The 18,514-nt window shown below is 37.9% G+C and overlaps 1 protein-coding gene and 1 pseudogene across 6 annotated transcripts in view; one reads left to right on the plus strand and one right to left on the minus strand.

Moving 5' to 3' along the window:
- The window catches only part of KANSL1 (KAT8 regulatory NSL complex subunit 1), a 183,629-nt gene that overhangs the window by 52,835 nt on the left and 112,280 nt on the right, over window positions 1–18,514 (plus strand). The gene's annotated exons all lie outside the window — the stretch shown is intronic.
- On the minus strand, window positions 812–910 carry LOC115941297 (U6 spliceosomal RNA; annotated as a pseudogene).

The raw sequence follows: 18,514 nt of genomic DNA on the forward strand, positions 1-18,514 counted from the left end.
CTTTTTTTAAGCCTCATTCTTGGCTTCATTTTGTTCTCCTTGTTCTTGTTTTATTTTCATGCTTTTATTTCTGGCCTAATTTATGCTAACCTATGTTTTATTTGATAGCCTCCTGAAGTCTGTTTCAGATCAAGGTTGGGTAAAAATAAACTAGATGTTCGGTTTAATGACATTAAAGAAATTATTTGAATTTTGGATTATCTTGATTGCAGTGACTTTTCTTCTGGGGGAATTTCATCCTCTTGGAATTGTTAATAAAGATTTCAGTGTATACCGAATTACTTGTGTGTTTTTTAGGTATCAGGGAATGCTTTGTGTTGTAGCTTCCTATTTGAATTTATTAAGTATACACAAATGATGTTGCCAGAGGTGGTAGTCAACTTGATTTGTCCTTATTCTGCTATTCATTATCCTTTCATAGAATGATGGAGTGAGAGTAGTATTAGCCAGGAGAACTAAGTCATATCTAATCCGTCTCTGCTATAGACTAGCTATAGGGCTAGTTTTTATAATCGAAATGAAGGAATTGACTAGATAACTTCTGAGGCCAAAACTACTTTAAATTGTGACTATACTATCTTTAAATAACATGGATTGATGGAGCTGTTCTCAGCACTGTTTTTTGTTGTTGTTTTTGTTGTAGTTTTTTTGTTTTTGTTTTTTGCATTTGGGGAAACTGTGAAGCAAAAGTCCCTATAAGTCACTGGTGTAACTTGAAGCAAAACAGCCTTCTTGACTTGTGACTTACAGCTTTGATTCTTTTAATGCCTGTGTGTGTGTGTGTGTGTGTGTTTTGTTTTGTTTTTGTTTTTTTAATGTGGAATGCTTCACGAATTTGCGTGTCTTCCTTGTGCAGGGGCCATGCTAATCTTCTCCGTATCGTTCCAGTTTGTGCTGCCGAAGCAAGCACTGTTTTGTTTTTTTTAATAGTCAACTAAAGTGACTATACTGTGTGGGATACATACTTGAGAATAATTCCATTGTGTTCTTACAGAACTTACTTCAGAGGTGAATAAACTCATTTGTGGAACACTTTTGATTTAATGCCCCTTGTTTTTCTGCTAACCTGCATATGACATCCAGTGGCAGAAATAGGAGCTTCTGTATTTTTCCCCTTTCCCTCTCCCCCCTTCCTTTTTTCTAAGATATGTAGATAGAATTTATTCTTGGTGTTTCTTGAGTGATTCTGAAGGAAGGAAGTTAGGCAACAAGGAATTCGGGGGTTACCCATTTGCTGCAGATCTAGTTGCTACAGATGTTTTTTTTCTGTGGCCTTGTGACTGGTGTTTTCATTCTCTAAAATTGAGTGAAAGGACTCTTATGGTAGTACTGAAATGGCCATAGAATAAGTATTTACTAAATGAGCAAATGTAAAAGAGGCAAGAGATGAGGTAGGTGAATAAACGGATTATCTTCAAGTATACTTTAGATAGATGGTAAGACAAAGATGAATATTTAGAGCAGTGCCTTGCACACAGTAATATAAGGCAAATATTAGATGACATAAATGAAACAGGAAGAGATCACAGCTGGTTGATGCAACTGGAAAGAAAGGACATTAGAATGAGCCTTGAAGGGTGGCTAGGATTTTGGTACGAAGTTTTCTTTTGGTTGTGGCCTACTGAGGTCAGTATAGGTAGAAGGCACAGTGTACAGTGAGGACAGAGGTTAAAAGGCATGGGGCTTTGTTGGCTAGACTGGGGTGTTTTTTTGAGACCTAGCAACATAGGTAAGAGTGATAAATGTAGTATAAAGAGGAAAGAGAAAAGCTCAGATGATGCAGAAGTAGAGTTAGTGGGACTTTATTTTTATTTATTTATTTATATTTTAAAGATTTTATTTATCAGAGACAGAGCGAGCGCACAAGCAGGGGGAGCGGCAGGCAGAGGGAGAAGCAGGCTCCCCGCTGCGCATAGGAGCCCAATGCGGGACTTGATCCCAGGACCCCGGTGCGGGACTTGATCACAGGACCCTGGGATCGTGACCTGAGCCGAAGGCATATGCTTAACCGACTGAGCCACCCAGGCGTCCCAGAGTTAGTGGGACTTGATTAACAGTGGATGTGAGGGGTCAGTGAAGGAGGGAGTATGATAGATGGAGTTTCAAGCCGTGGGTGATTGTAAGAATACATTTTGCAAAATAACCCTAATAGCACGTGAAGGTCCAGGTTCTTTACTAGTGTCTTAAAAATGAAATTTCTGTATTCCTTTGCACATTCCAGCAAGTGTTAAAAAATCAGGAAATGGGCTTCCAAGTAATCCTGTATAAACAAAGTGAGGAGTGGATCTGTACCTCAAAGCCTTATTTTGGAGACTTTGAAATGGATGAATTCATTTATCAGGTGTATTGACTGCCTACTGAGGTGTGCTAGGTGGTAGGGGTATATAGTGGTGAGTAAGATACAATCCCTGCCCTGTCCTTGTGGACAATATAGGTTAGAAAGAGAGACTAATTATTTAAGCAAGTAATCATATAGTTAATGATGTATTTACAGTGGTTGTGGGTGCTACAGAAGTGAAGTTCAGAGAGCTTTGAAGGGTGCATATCAGGAACATCTAATTAAAATGGGTGGGGATATTATAGCAAGTATATTGAAGAAGTAACATGTAAGCTGAGACCTGAATGATGAAAAATGATTGGTGGTGAAGAAGGAAGAGTGTGCTACAGACTGAAGAAACAGCATATGCTAAGGCCTTGGGAATGGGAGGTGCTTGACACTTTCAAAAACAGGGCACAGTGTAAGGAGAGTGATGAGAAATGAGCCAGAGAGGTAGTTAGGGGCCAAGTCATATCGGTGTTTTTGTTGGTTATCTCACATTTAAAATGTTAATTGTGGAGCCAATGATGTTTAAACATCTTTGGATTTTTATTTTTTTTTTTATTTTTTATTTTTTTTTAAAGATTTTATTTATTTATTTGACAGAGAGATAGACAGAAGAGCACAAGCAGAGGGAGTGGCAGAGGGAGAGGGAGAAGCAGGCTCTGCACTGAGCAGGGAACCCGACGCGGGACTCGATCCCAGGACCCTGAGATCATGACCTGAGCCGAAGGCAGACGCTTAACCATCTGAGCCACCCAGGCGCCCGATTTTTTTTTTTAAACCTCTTGTAATTGTGTGAAGAGCAAAGTGGATGTAGATTTTGGGAGACCAGTTAGGCTATTGTTGTAAACCAGCTAAGAGAGAATGGTGGACTCAGACTTCGGCAGGAAAGAGTGAGAGAATGGAATATTGGAGATACAGTGACTAGAATTTGTGATTGATTGGATGTGATGAGTGGATGTTGAGAGAGAAGGAAGAGGTATTATGAGTGATTCCTAGGTTTTTGGCAGGAATAACTAGATTGAATGGCTATGCTGAGATGAAGGAACAGTTGGAAGGAGGTTATTGAATGTGGTGGGCACTTGCCAATTTTCATTTAAACATTTTTGTCTGTTGGGTATACCCAGAGGTTTCAGTGTCATTTGCATAGCACCCTGTTAGATTCCATGTGCATGATAAATTATTTTAATAGAAAAGGGAAAGCATGGGACCACATTTTATTTCAAATGAATAGTAATTTTTTTTTTTTTAAGTAGACTCCACGCCGAGCAAGGGGCCCAATGTGGGTCTTAAACTCATGACTCTTGAGATCAAGACCTGAGCTGAAATCGAGTCTGTTGCTTAACCGACTGAGTCACCCAGGCACCCCTCAAATGAATAGTAATCTAATTAGTTTCTCTACTCTTTCCCTAAACAAAGATCAAAACAGACTAATTTGCAGACTAGGCAGAAATTTATACCTCAGGTCATGTCCTTTAATATCTATCAGTTCATTCTTTTTTTTCCTATTTCCCATTGTATACCTGGGGAAATTATGCTCTTACATTCAATGTAAAGAGAGCATTGAGTCTCTAAAATTTTAACTAATGGGTGCAGTATATAATATATATAAAGTAAATTTTACTATTTTGGATTCCCCGTAATGATTTGTGGCCACTTCAGCCTGTTTGATTTTATATTTGTTTAGTTACAAAGAAGGGTTTTGCATCGAAGTGATGAACAAAGTTGTTTTGAAATCAATTTCAATCTCATAAAAGTGTCTGGAGAGTCTTTTCCTCAAGTAGAATATCCTGAAAAGTTTTTGGTCAAGTACAAATGTTGCAGGTTGCCCTGGTAACCTATTTAGTAGCATTGTAGCAACTGTATAGATTATACTCAGAACTCTCAGGTAAGAGGATTTGTGGAGAAAAGGTTGGGGGGTTGGTGAGGATTTGAGGAATGACAACCAGGAAGGAGGGGTTATATTCAATTTTAAATCATTTTCAGGTTGTTTTACTTTTGCCTAATAGAGGACATGAGCCAGGGGATTAAATGAGAAGCGTGTATGTGTAGTGACTGGTTTTTTTTGCTCACCCTTTAATCTTTTTTTCCCATTTGTTCTGGCACTTGATGCATCCTGGGAAAATAGAAACTGGGGGATCCAGAACTTAGGACCACTGGGACTAAATTAGTATGAAACCTGGGAGATCACAGAACCCCGGGGGGAGGGGACTGACTGAGTGATTTGTTGGAACTAGGGAACAACATTTTTAACCTACTTTGCCTAATCAGACAACAGAGTTGAAACATGTTAGGAAAAAAATAATAGCTTACGTTGGTTGAATATTTCTGAGGTGTAGGCAGTGTTGTAAGTGCTTATACTTACTAACTTATTTAGTTCTCACAATACAGTGAGGTGTAGGTATTATCTTAGTTTTACAGACTGAGAATGAGAAATGAAAAGTTTAAGTAGCTTGCTTAATGTCTCACAGCTAACAAGAAATCAAGGTATTATTCTAGGCTGTTTACCCACAGCCTGGGCATAAACACTGAGCTGTATTAGTGGAAGCAGAAGCAAATTGCCTTTTAGACTTAGTTGATGAAAAGAAATCTACCAAACATAATGTAAAATAGGGCATTTAACTTTATATTCAAGAGACTTTATAGTAATATTAAGTAATTTGGTAATAAATTTTGAGGAAAGGTAAATAGTCTGTATCTTAACCAGATACACTCTTTGGCCTGCAATAACCTGTTATTCATTTCTTGTATGGAATAGAGGTTGGATGGGTTGGGAGGGTCATTTTGCTAGGGCAGACCTAGCATCTGGGAAGTGGCTGGAGTGACTTCTTTAAAAAAAGAGAAGGAAACAAGAGAATTAGTATGTATTGATTACACTTTCTATATGTTAGGTGGTTTACATTTGGTATCTTTTTTTTTTTTAAGAATTTAAGATTTTATTTATTTGAGAGAGATAGCGAGAGAGAGCACAGGTGGGGAGGAGAGGGAGAAGCAGTCTGCCTGCGGAGCAGGACACAGGGCTCTATCCCAGGACCCTGGGGTTATGACCTGAGTGGAAGGCAAACGCTTAACTGACTGAGCCACCCAGGTGCCCCCTACATTTGGTATCTTATTTAATCTTTAAAACATTCATATGATGAAGGTGATATCTCCATTTTACAGTTGAGGCCCAAGACTATAAACATGTTACATAATTTACTTTAGCGAAGATAAAAAGCTAGTTCTTTCTTGCTGCTCTTTCTATGAGTATTTTTCTACTGAACTGACTGGGAGGGAGCAGAAAGAAGATTCTGTTTCCAGAAATGGAGCAACTTGAAGGGACATTGCTCTTTAGATGCCTCTCTGACTATACAGTACACTGGTGGGCATGGCACTGATCATGAGGGATGATGGGAAGGTGTTTCTCCTCTACTATAATAAATAATCCAGAGAAGTGACCTAGTTCATAATTTTTTAAAAACATTTTTGACATTCTAAAGGGATGATTTATATTTTAACTTATGTGGAAAAATCCTTATTTCCCCAGTTGCTGGAAAAAGAAGTCTTTTAAAATATGGAAGTATTTTATGTTCTTTTTCCTTTAGTCTTGCATTGTGCTTATGACTGATATATGAATTATAAGCATGTCCTTAGTGTTTTTTGAAGTATTTTCCTCAAAAAATCTTTTTCTGGTGAGTCTGGTTATTATAGGAAGTTGAAAGGCATAAAATAGCAGTTAAAGAATATCCTGATTGGTTTTTCCACCCACTTATCTGGGTTTGTGTTGTTTTCATGTCTGAGTATGGAGTTTATGATGAACATTCAGTATCTTATTTTTATTGATTTGATAATCACCAGAAAACTTGAAGGGTGAACCGGAGGTTATTATTTTTCTTAGCATTTGTGGGATTAGGGAGCAATATGGTAAAAAAGAATTCTAGACTATTGTTGAGAATTGTTCATTTTAATTTTGTCTTTTAATCTTCCTAGGTTCCTTACTTACAAAGTCTAAATTATACCTTTTTGGAAAATGTCACTTGTTGTTTTGTAGTGATGAGACCCAGACTGGGATGGGAAAGAGTTTTATCACTGTTAGGCACTCTGTCCATCTTGTTGAGGTATGCTGAGCCGCTGAGCCGCTGAGCGATCCCTCATGGAGCTCATCCTGCCTGTATTTCCATAGGGGGTCTGCAGACTTGGTCCCGTCAGGGAGTTAGTGGCAGAGCTGCAGCAGCAGTCTGCTCACTTGTTTCTTTCATGAGGCAACCTGGTGCCAGTGTGTATACCTGCAGTAACTGTCATTTTATTTTTTTAATTGTGTTCCACTTACGGCAATGCAGAAATCTGAAAGGAAGGTATGGACCCTGAGAATGGGGGATAGTGAGAGAGTGAAGACAAAGGGCTTTACCGTATGGGTATCCTCTTTGCTGAATAAAGCCGTTGGAATGTTATACTTTGGAAATAAATATCCCTAATGAAAAACAGTCCTCTATATCTGCCCTCCCCCCCAAGCAAAACAGAGGCGCCTGGGTGGCTCAGTTGGTTAAGCGTCTGCCTTTTTCTCAGGTCCTGGGATCGGGCCCCGAGTCATTGCTTCTCCCTTTCCCTCTGCGGCTCACCGTGCTTGTGCTGTCTTGCTCTCTCTGTCAAATAAATAAATAAAATATTTAAACAAAAACCCAAAAACCAAATAAGCAAAACAATAAACATTTTTTCATTTTTTAAAAGAAAACAAAAAGTTCTCTTTTATTCCTGTTTCTTTCCCAGAAATAATTGATTAAAGGCAATTACAGATTATAAAGTTCATTTATATAGAATTAGAGACCAGTTGCCCTTTGACACTGTCAAACATCAAACGTGGAGTTTTAGTTACTGCCTAGATGCATAAAGTTAACATAGATGACTCTTTCTTTGATTCATTCAATTGCCTTTCATAGAATTTTACTCTTGAGAATGAAAAGATCTGGGTTTTTTCTTAAAAATTTTTCTTCAGATCTTAAGAGTTTTCAGCTGAGTTGCTGCAACCACTGTTTCTCTAGATTTCCAACTGGGTGAAAATGTTTTTCTTTTTAAATTGGCACTTGTCCAGCAGATTTTTCCACCAAGTATTCTTTGGGCACACCCTTTGCATAGTGAATTTTGCAAGATCTTTATTCACAAGGCTGGAAGACAGGCCAATCTTCTCTTTGTAAGATGAAAACAAGAGTGAGGCTTGCTTAAGACTCATTTTGCTCCTTCCCAGCTGTATTTGAAATTGATCTCTTATGCAAATACATTCAAGCATTCACAGAAGAAATTTGACTTGGAAGTTTTAAGTGGAAAGGCTAATTTTGTATTTGCAGGAAGTTTGCTTGGTGCAGTGATTTTCCTCCCAATTGAGAATTCTCTTAGTTTGTTCTTAATCATAACTTGATAGTAAGTAGATCTCAGGCTTGAGAGGTGTGAGGTGACTTTGATATTTTCAAGTGTACATTGATGTGATATGTATATAGAGTTGACCCTTGAACAACATGGGGGTTAAGGATGTCAACCTCTCGTGTAGTGGAAAATCCACATATAGCTTTTGACTCTCCCAACACTTAATTACTAATAGCCTACTGCTGACTAGAAGCCTAAGAACATAAACAGTCATTTAACACATAATTTGTATGTAGTATGTATTATATACATAAGGTGATACAGCAAGTAATGAATAATAGTAATTTAAATAATAATTGATAAGCTAATAAAGTAAGCTAGAGAAAAGATAATGTTATGGGAAACAATAAGAGAAAGTACTGTACTGTATTTACTGGAAAAAAAAAATCCATGTATAAGTGGACCTGTACTCTTCAAACCTGTGTTGTTCAAGGGTCAGCTGTACTTGGTTTTCCATTTTATTAGGTGCAGGAAGTTATTATTTCTGTTAATGTCCAAAGCAGTGTTAGATTATTTACACTTACATGCTTTATTCTAAATAGACAGTGTAATGGTATTATTAGATGAGACACATTTCCTTGATTTCATCCATAAACATTAAGATTGACTGAAAAACTTGTGGAAGGGTGAGGTGCAGTATTGCTCTTAGGTGTTTCCCAGCAGGCCCGCCTTCCAAGAGCTATGCCTTATATTCCCTTAACAGATAGTCCTTCAACAGGTATAGAAGTTACTATAGTTGATAATCTGAATAGAAACTAGTATGTGTCATGATTAAGGATAGTCTAAAGTGTCCCTGTGGCAATTCCAGAAAAGGTGATCCAGAATTCCCTAAGCAAAGAATAATAGATATAAAAATTTTCAAGGTAATTCTTAATTATTTGGAGCCTAGCCTTTCAAGATCATCTGTCATCAAGATTGACTTTGCCCCTAAAGGACAAGGGAAATACTTCTCTGATAGTAAAATAAGGAATGATGAAAACACTTAAGAATTGAGAACTTGGTTCCTGTCTTCAAGGAGTAATTTACTGGACTTGATTTTTTTCTCCCACATTCAAGTAGAAAAGGAAGCATTAGAATGGCAGTGAACGCCTTAATTGTAATTAGATGCATGATACAGGCATTAAATGCTGAGATTTAGGAGGAAAGAGTGATTACTTTGGGCTAAGGTGATCAGAAACCCAGAGAAGAGTGGAACTTTAGTTTGATCCGAGATGACACTTAGGTTTCCAAGAGGAAATAGGATGTTTCAGATCCAAGGATGAGTGACCTCAGGTGAGGATGTTGTGTTGGGTAACAGGGAAGAGAGCCATCTGCGACTAGTGCAGAATCACTGACATGGAATGGCATGGTTGGAGTGCTGATAAAAGAATCTCTGATAGTGATGTGGGGTGAATGGATTGGAAGTGTAGGATGGTTTGGAAGCCAGGGTAAGACTTATAGGCAAGTAGCCTATCTGTGAGTAAAAGTCTTTTGAACAAGAGTGATGGGCATAGAATGGAAAGAAAGGTACAAATGCAAGACTGATGAAATATAGAGCATTCTAAAGATTTTATTTATTTATTTGAGAGTGAGAGAGAGCATGAGAGGGGAGAGGGTAAGAGGGAGAAGCAGACTCCCCACTGAGTGGGGAGCCCGATGTGGGACTTGATCCTGGGACTCCAGGATCATGACCTGAGCTGAAGGCAGTCGCTTAACCAACTGAACTACCCAGGTGCCCGAAATATAGAACATTTTAAAACTTATTTTGGGAATAGGCACAAATTTGTCATTTACAGTTGAGAAACGTCAGGACAGAGAGGTCAAATGACTGTGCTAAAAATTATTAGGTTAAGAGTCAAGGTTGTACTAGAGTTCTTGACTCCAAATCTAACGTATTTCATTGATTACACACTTTTTTTTTTTTAAGATTTTATTTATTTATTTGAGAGAGAGAGAATGAGAGACAGAGAGCAGGAGAGGAGGGAGGAGGGTCAGAGGGAGCCCGATGCCGGACGCGATCCCGGGACTCCAGGATCATGACCTGAGCCAAAGGCAGTCGCTTAACCAATTGAGCCACCCAGGCGCCCTCATTGATTACACACTTAAGTAAACTTTTGACATGACTGGACATTCATGTTAGAAAATTAGCAGAATATTGATGGAACTAGGAGAGGCAAGAAGGAATATATATTAGTGCGTGGGAAGGGAAAGAAATGGAAGGAAATTACTTGGAGTGTAAGGCCTTTCGTTGGGAGAAATGTTTCTCTGAGAGGATTGAGTGTATGTAGCCTTTATGTTTAGCTCTTAAAATTGGTTTTCTTTTTAACTGAGATATAATTGACATACAGTATTATGTTAGTTTCAGGCATACAACATGATTCACTATTTGTATGTTTTGCAAAATGATCACAATAAGTCTGATTAACATCCATCACTAAATTGTTAAAGAATTTTTTTTTTACTTGTGATGAGAACTTTTTTTAAAAAGGATTTATTTATTTACTTGAGAGAGAGCATGAGTGGGAGGGGAGAGGGAGAGAGAATCCCAAGTAGACTCTGCACTCGCCCAGGTAGACTCTGCACTCAGGGCCGAGCCTGATGTGGGGTTCCATCCCATGACTGTGAGGCCACAACCTGAACCGAAACCAAGAAGTTGGATGCCCAACCGACTGTGCCACCCAGGTGCCCCTGTGATGAGAACTTCTAAGTTTTAGTTTCCCGGCAACTTTCAGATATGCAGTACTGTGTTACTAGCTCTACTTGCCATGCTATATATTGTATCCCCGTGATTTATATTTTTATAACTGGAGGTTTTTACTTTTTGACTCCTTCACCCATTTTGTCCACCCCCAGCCTTCTGCCTCTGGCAACCACCAATCTGTTCTCTGTATCTGTGTTTTTGTGTATGGTTTGAGGCAACATTTTAACCCCCCCTGGCTGCCAGTGGATAACCAGTTATTCCTAAACAATATATTGAATAGAACATTCTTTTTATATGATTAGAAATAGCACACTTTTATTGTAAACAAACTCCATATATATTTATGTTGATGTGTTGTCTCCTGTTTGATGAAGTGTCAGTTCCTGCATGGATGTCAGACTGTTTGAATTACTAAAGCTATAATGAATTGTAATATAAGGAATGCTATAATAATATAATGAATTAGTAATATATAATAAAGTAATATAATGAACTACTAAAGCTTTAAATGGATAAAATATATACTACTTGCCATAGCTTGAAATATCTGATAGAGTAACTGCACTCTCCTTTTCCTTAAAATTATATGTATATTTTTGTGAAGGTCTTGCTCATTATCTTCTTCCATATGAATTTTAGAATCAGTTTATCAGCTTCCTTTAAATCCTGTTGGGATTTGGATTGGGACTGTTTTGTGACTGTACATTAATTTGGAGATATGACATCTTGACAGCATTAGGTCTTCCGAAGTTTTGGTATTTTCCTCTATTGAGGTCCTTTATGTCTAGAGTAAAAAACGTTGTTTTTTTTTAAGATTTTATTTATTTATTCATGAGAGACACAGAGAAGGAGGCAGAAGGAGAAGCAGGCTCCGCGGAACTTGATCCCAGGACTCTGGGATCATGACCTGAGCCAAAGGCAGGCGCTTAACCATCTGAGCCACCCAGGCACCCTAGAGTAAAATTTATACTTTTCTTTCTGTAGGCCTTGCACATTTCCTATTATATTTATTTGTAGATATTTTGCAGATTTTAATGCTATTAAGAATGAGATAATTTCTTGTTGATATATGGGGAAACTCGATTTTATACGTTGATTTTTGTTTGTTTGTTTTTGGCTGCCTTACTGAATTTTCCTACTCTTAGCAATTCTTTGACTTATTTTTATTTGATATTACTAGATGGATAAGTCACCTGAGTGACAGTGACATTCTGTTTTCTCCTTTTCTTTTTTTAAAGATTTATTTGAAAGATTTTGAAAGATTGAGAGAACGAGTGGAAGGAGGGGCAGAGGGAGAAGCAGACTCCCTGTGGAGCAGGGTGCCCGATGTGGGACTCAATCCCAGACCTGGGATCATGACCTGGGCCAAAGGCAGACGCCTGAGCCACCCAGGCACCCTGTTTTCTCCTTTTCAATTGTTAAGACTTTGTGTTTCTTTTTCTTGTCTGATTGCACAGACTAGAACCTTCTAGTACATGGTAGAATAGTATCAGAGTTAGGGGACTTTCTTATCAGGGTCCTGACTTTAATTAGAGAAGTTATGTTTTGCCATTGAGTGTGATTTGTGCTATCAGTTTATGATAATTGTCTTTTGTTAGGGCAGTCACGGTTCTTTTAATTTCTAATTCAATAAGGAATTTTGTTACAACTGTGAATATATTATCGACGTTTTTTCAGTATCTTTGGAGATAGTAAGAGATATATTTTTTTCTTTAGAGCCTTTAAATGATTTCCTGATGTTGATTGGCCCATGATTTTATTCAACAAATATTTATTTGAGTGCTTATTATTTGTCAGGAGCTCTCCAGTGCAGTTAACAAAATAGGAAAAAAACCCAGAAAAACAAAACAAAAAAAAACCTGTGCTCTCTCTGGAGTTTGCATTCCAGTGGGGAGTGCTTAGGCTAAACATTATCAGATACTGTCTGGATGATTTGGATTATTATTTTAATACATGTCAAATGGGATTTAGGTGTTTTTGTGGAGGAAGGACTGCTTTTCCTCCCCCATATTCATAACTTGGAATGACCTATAACATAGTTTTAGGCTGGCTGTGGTTGTGGCAGGCTTATAGACTGACTTGTTAAATTTTCCCATCTTTTTCTCCACTTGGAAATAATTGGCAAGGATTAATCTGTTTGCTAACATTTTGCTAAAACTTGTTAAAATGTCTGAACAGCATAGTTGCCATTTTACTATTATGAATGGGTCTTTGCTGATATTGTAAACTGTTTCTATGGTTATTGGTTTAAGGTTTTTAACCTCTTCATGACCCAATTTTGGCAACATTTTTTAAGAAAATCACTCATTTTGCCTAAATTTTTAAATTTATTACCATGAAATTCTGCCTGGTAATCCCTTCGAATCTTCCCCGTAGATCTGTGGTTTGTTTGTATTGCTTTACTCTGTTAATTTGCTCTTTCAAAGACTTCTGTTTTCTTGGATACAAAGTTTTCTGCTTTATAAATTAGGTTCTTACAAAAACTTGTGCTTATATTGATTGAATTTATCTTTTGTTAACAGTATTTCATTGGTTTTGTTTTTGTCTTTATTCATTTCTTCTGCTTTGGATTTTTTTAAGCAGCTTTAGGTTATACATTTAGGTCATTTATTTTCAATCTGTCTTACTTTCTTAAATAAACATTTAAGTTATAATAGCATTTCCTCTGAGTTAGTTCTTTGGCCAGATTCTAAGAGTTTGGTCTGTCATGTCTTCGTAGTTCATTTCTAAATGGAGCAATTTTGGTTTCTCCTCATCAGAATTACTTAATAAGATGTGTTAAGTTTTTCTGTTTTTTTGTTTGTTTGTTTTCTTTTTTGCTCCCCTTTTAAAAAGTGTTGGTTTCTAGGGTTTTTTGCATTGTGTTCAAAGAATGTGGCCTGTATGCTTTCTGTCTGATTTTTGGAATTTGAGCTATGTCTTTGTGATCCATTACATGGTCAATTGTTAAACCATTTATGGGTATTTGAAAAGTATTTGTTATCCGTTTAGGTATAAAATTCTATCTGTAAGAAGTAGTCATGATTATTTTTACTAAATTCATAATACTTCATCAAATTTTTACCTCAGTTACTCATGGCATGCAGTGTAGCACTAAAGTGGTTGAAACTTTAGATCCTGGTCCACCTGGATTTGAATCTAGTCTCTTGACTTGCTAGCTCTGTGATCTTTTGCACCTTAGTTTCTTCTGTAATATGGGACTTTTCAACCTTACCTTATGGGGGTTTTGTTAGGATAGAGGAGATAATATATGCAAAATGCCTATATCCTGTTTTAGGGTCTGGCACATAAATAGTAGTAATGATATCCAGACTTTGTGTCTAGATTTTGAGTATTGGATATTGTTGTCAGTTTTTCGTAATTATGCGTTGAGTACTTTTGCACGTTGTGTTCTTTCTTTTAAATTGGGTTCTGAGGTCAAAGGATATCATCATTTTTAGCCTATTTTTACCCCAAGTTGCTTTCTGAAAGAGTTGTGTCACTTTATTCTGTTCTGATTAATAGGAGCGTGCCAGTTTTAACTTCAAGCTTCAGTGTTACTACTTTTATTTAGAAAAATGAATTTAATAGGTTCTCATTGACACTTTACCTGCATTTTGAAATAACGTTTAGGAAGACAAACTTTTTCTGACGTTTACAAGCTTTTTTTCCTGACATTTGTGACATTTTCATTTGTCATTTGAGTAACAGCTGCCAGAAGATAGGAGTGCTGTCTTTAGATTGCCATTTATTTATTTATAAAAGATTTTATTTGTCAGAGAGAGAGAGATCACCCACACAAGCAGGGGGAGTGGCAGGCAGAGGCAGAAGAAGAAGCAGGCTCCCTGCTGAGCAGGGAGCCAGAAGCGGGACCTGGGATCATGACCTGAGCTGAAGGCTTAGCCGACTGAGCCACCTAGGTGTTCCTGGACTGCCTTTTTAAAATAGGTTTCTCTTATAGACTCTAGGGAATACATAGACTCTTTTTCCCTTCTCTTCCATGTTTGTGTGGTTTTCTGGAAATGAGTTTGTTTGGGTAGAGTTTCCCAACATAGGCACTACTGACATTTTTGGTCAGATAGCTCTTTGTTGTGGGGAGCTGTCCTGTGCATTGTAGGATGTTTAACAGTATCTCTGGTTTCTACCCACTAAATATCAGCACCCTCCCTCCATCCCGCTAGTTGTGACTATAAAATGTGTCTCCAAACATTGCCACCTGCTCCTGACAAAAATACGTGTCCTGGGGTGGGGGGAGATCTTCAGTTGAGAACCATTGGATTCGTCTTTATCTCTCTTTGGAAGGGAAAGGGCACTTTTTATATTGGGTGCCTGGAATGTATATAGTTCTTTCATTTTTGACAATATTCTCTAGTTACGTAGTAAGCTTTGTGTCTGTTTCATAGATGAAGAAACTAAAGCTGAGATTAAATCTTGAGAAGGCCACTTGTAAACTATATAATAGTAGTACTTCTAGCTCTGATTGTTTATTCCTTCCCCTCATCCGACCCTCACATTTGTCACCAGCCCTAAGAAAATATACTTTAACTGTGTTCTAGTAGTGTTTAGGGCTTTGCAATGAAGATGGACATTGATGAGTCAGACTGCACTTTTAAAGTAGAAATTCTTAAAGGGCCATCGTGAGGAGGAATATTCCCCTAAGGGACAAATCAGAATCAATTAAATATTTTCAGTTTCCCCCCCATTTCCGATTAGATATGATTCAGACACATGAATATATGCCAGTCAGTCTTCCTCAGTCGAGGTAGGAAAGGTTGTGAGCCACTGCTTTGTTCTTTCCAGTCTGTTTTCCCTTGCCTTTTCTACTCTTCTCTTCCTCATCACTGTTATCCCTCCCCCCATTAGATACCGTTTTATCCTTTAGCCTCTACTTCAAAAGTTAAGAGTTAAGGGAAATGAGCTGATTTCAAAACACTGCATCCCATTTAGAAGGGATGTATGTAGAGGTAAGTGCAGTATTACCTGGCTGTGAGAACAGGTCATTGAAGCAGCAACTAGAAAGAGGGGAGTTCTCTCTCTGTCTCTCTGCTTCTCTATCTCTCTCTCTCTCTTTTTTAAAGATTTTATTTAGGGGTACCTGGGTGGCTCAGTCGTTAAGCGCCTGCCTTCGGCTCAGGTCATGATCACAGAGTCCTGGGATCGAGCCCCGCATTGGGCTCCCTGCTCCGCGGGAAGCCTGCTTCTCCCTCTCCACTCCCCCTGCTTGTGTTCCCTCTCTCTCTGTCAAATAAATAAATAAAATCTTTAAAAATATATATATAAAGATTTTATTTATTTGAGAGAGATAGAGCATGGGGGGGGAGGGAGAAGCAGACTCCCTACTGAGCAGGGAGCCCGAGGTAGGGCTCAATCCAGGACCAGGGTGTTCTCTTACATATGGAGGCATCTGAAGTTGTTCATGAAATAGGCTGTTTTACTGTTCAGCTTTTTTTTTTTTTTTTTTTTTGCTCTTCTCTGACTTAGGCAATTAACTACTGGGGCTGGGTTTTTTCCGCCATGTTGTAGTTCCTTTTGGATCAGATTTTCTTAACTTCTCTCTTCTTCCCACTGATATTTTCTTTTTTGTTTATTCTTGTCTCACCAGATTAAAAGGAGTGAGTGGGTTGCAGGCTTTCAGAGTTGGTAACATGCTACTGAATAAATGACCCTGGTCTCTTGATGGTCACGAGGTCTTCTGATGCCTGTACCTCCAGATAGCCCTTTCACACAGTTATCAGCTCCTCCTCCTCCTCTATACTGGCAGCTCTGTTCCTGTTCTATGAGGCTTCTGTACATGAAAGCATTTTGTAAGCAGCCAGTGGTGTTCATATCCTGTGCTGCTTTGTGTTTGTTTCCAGCCCACATTTTGGGAATGTGTATTTGTGGCTTTATTTATTTACTAGTTTATCCCAGAACATTTATTTCCAGAGGCTCTTGATAAAAAAGAAAGTTACGAATAAGAGGACATTATTTTTTATAGAGTAAAATGATGTAGCATGCTAAAGCTCCCCCTGTGCCCATTGTTGTAAAAAAAAAAAAAAAAAGGAAATTTCAAAGAGAAATTTTCCAGCTCTTGATTCTTTTACATTTACTCATGTTTTCTTTGCATTTCAAGCTCAATCTCTTCAGCTAAAATGGGTTGAAGAGTTGTGTACCTGCATGTGTGTCTCTGTGTTTGCACTCTCACTAAATTTACTTTACTCACTTGATGAGGGCTTTTCATATATAAGGCTTGGGATGGACTATCACTGCAGTATGACTAAGTCAAGCTGGAGAGACTTCGTAGCTAGAAGTCTGGCTTTCTTCCCCAAAGCCTTTTCGATTTAAAAACTGTTGCTTTAAGTTTGTGTATTCTTTATCAGGTGAGCTCATGATCTGCTGCTTCAGCAAATATCTCTATACAGTCAAGAGTCAAGACAGAAGAGTAGGTAGTGCCTTAGTTATTCTAAGTATCCCGACATTTGAATTTATTTGCCACTATGGACTTTAGCATCGTTGCATTTATTTATTATTCTTCAAATATTTAGCATTTTGGTTTTTTGCTCTCTCATCCCGTTAGTCATTTTTTAAAGGGGGCTACTCGGGTGAGGATATTAAAACCAGTAACCTATGATACTCTGGATTGGTAATGATGAACTGACTCATTACTTGATGTTTCCTTGTTGGACTTTAAAAAAAAAAACAAACCCAAAAACCCACTACCCGTGTCTTGTCTGACATCTGTTCTTTTCAAATCCTTGTTGGCACGATCTAAATAAATCTCTGAAATTGTCCATCTTCTTTCTCCTTTTGTGTGTGTTGTCAATATTAGTTTCACCTAGGGCGCCTGGGTGGTTCAGTTGGTTAAGCGACTGCCTTCGGCTCAGGTCATGATCCTGGAGTCCCCGGATCGAGTCCCGCATCGGGCTCCCTGCTCAGCGGGGGGTCTGCTTCTCCCTCTGACCCTCTTCCCTCTTGTGCTCTCTGTCTCTCATTCTCTCTCTCAAATAAATAAATAAAATCTTTAAAAAAAAAAATATTAGTTTCACCTAAATCTACTGTGTGTCATCCTGTAAAACAGTGGAGGCTAAATGGTACATGTATATTGCTTCAAATAAGCTTTTAGCGATAAAGCTGCAAAGGGCTTTATAGTTGTACTCTTGATTAGTCATCAAAAAGTATTTTGTCATTCTTTTGATATGTTTAGGTTTTACCTACTATATTATTAACAAGTGAACTTTTACATGAAATAAGTGTGTTTTAAATGAAAAATGGGATTTATGTTCTGAGGATAAGGTCTGAAATCTCAATGGCAGATTAGTATTTAAATAGAGTTAGAGATATTAATCTTTATTTAAAATGTTTCTGTGATAAAGAATTATTTGTGCACTTTTAAATGAATCTGTTTTCCAGAGATGCTAATTGTTTCAGAATCCTTAGTTTTTAAATTTTATTTTCTTCCATATATAAGTGGCTTTGAGAAATCTGATCCAAAATCTGTTGCTTCCAAGTTGCATTTTTCTCAGTTTTTTGCTGTTTACTAGAATCATCTGGATAGCTTAACAACAACAACAAAACCTGATGCTAATGCTGTACCAGACCAGATAAGATATCATCTCTGGGGTGGGACCAGACATCTGTATTTTATTTTATTTTATTTTATTTTTTTAAGATTTTATTTATTTATTCATGACAGAGAGAGAGAGAGAGAGAGGCAGAGGGAGAAGCAGGCTCCCGAGGAGCAGGGAGCCCGCTGCGGGACTCGATCCCAGGACCCTGAGATCATGACCTGAGCCGAAGGCAGACGCTTAACCATCTGAGCCACCCAGGTGCCCCAGACATCTGTATTTTAAAGATTCTCCAAGGAGATTCCATACTATAGCCAAAGTTGTAAATCACTGCTCCTAGGATGTTTTTGTGATTAGGGACCCTTTAAAAAAGAAATGCTATAGACTTTTCCCTCAAAAAAAAAAAGGGTATAATGACTCCCTGAGGTCTCAAATTAAGAACCTCTGTCCTGGGAGTAGCCTTGACATGCTAGATTTAATTGGAAGCAGTTGAGTATAAGAAGCTATTGTAATTTGTGATGATGAAGGAATATTCCTCATCCCTCATAAGCATGTATTCACTTAAATAACAAACGTGTATCTAGTATGCTGTAT

This window comes from Leptonychotes weddellii, chromosome 15, assembly GCF_054177405.1.
Source record: "Leptonychotes weddellii isolate Sample4059 chromosome 15, ASM5417740v2, whole genome shotgun sequence".
NCBI classification, from domain to species: Eukaryota; Metazoa; Chordata; class Mammalia; order Carnivora; family Phocidae; genus Leptonychotes; species Leptonychotes weddellii.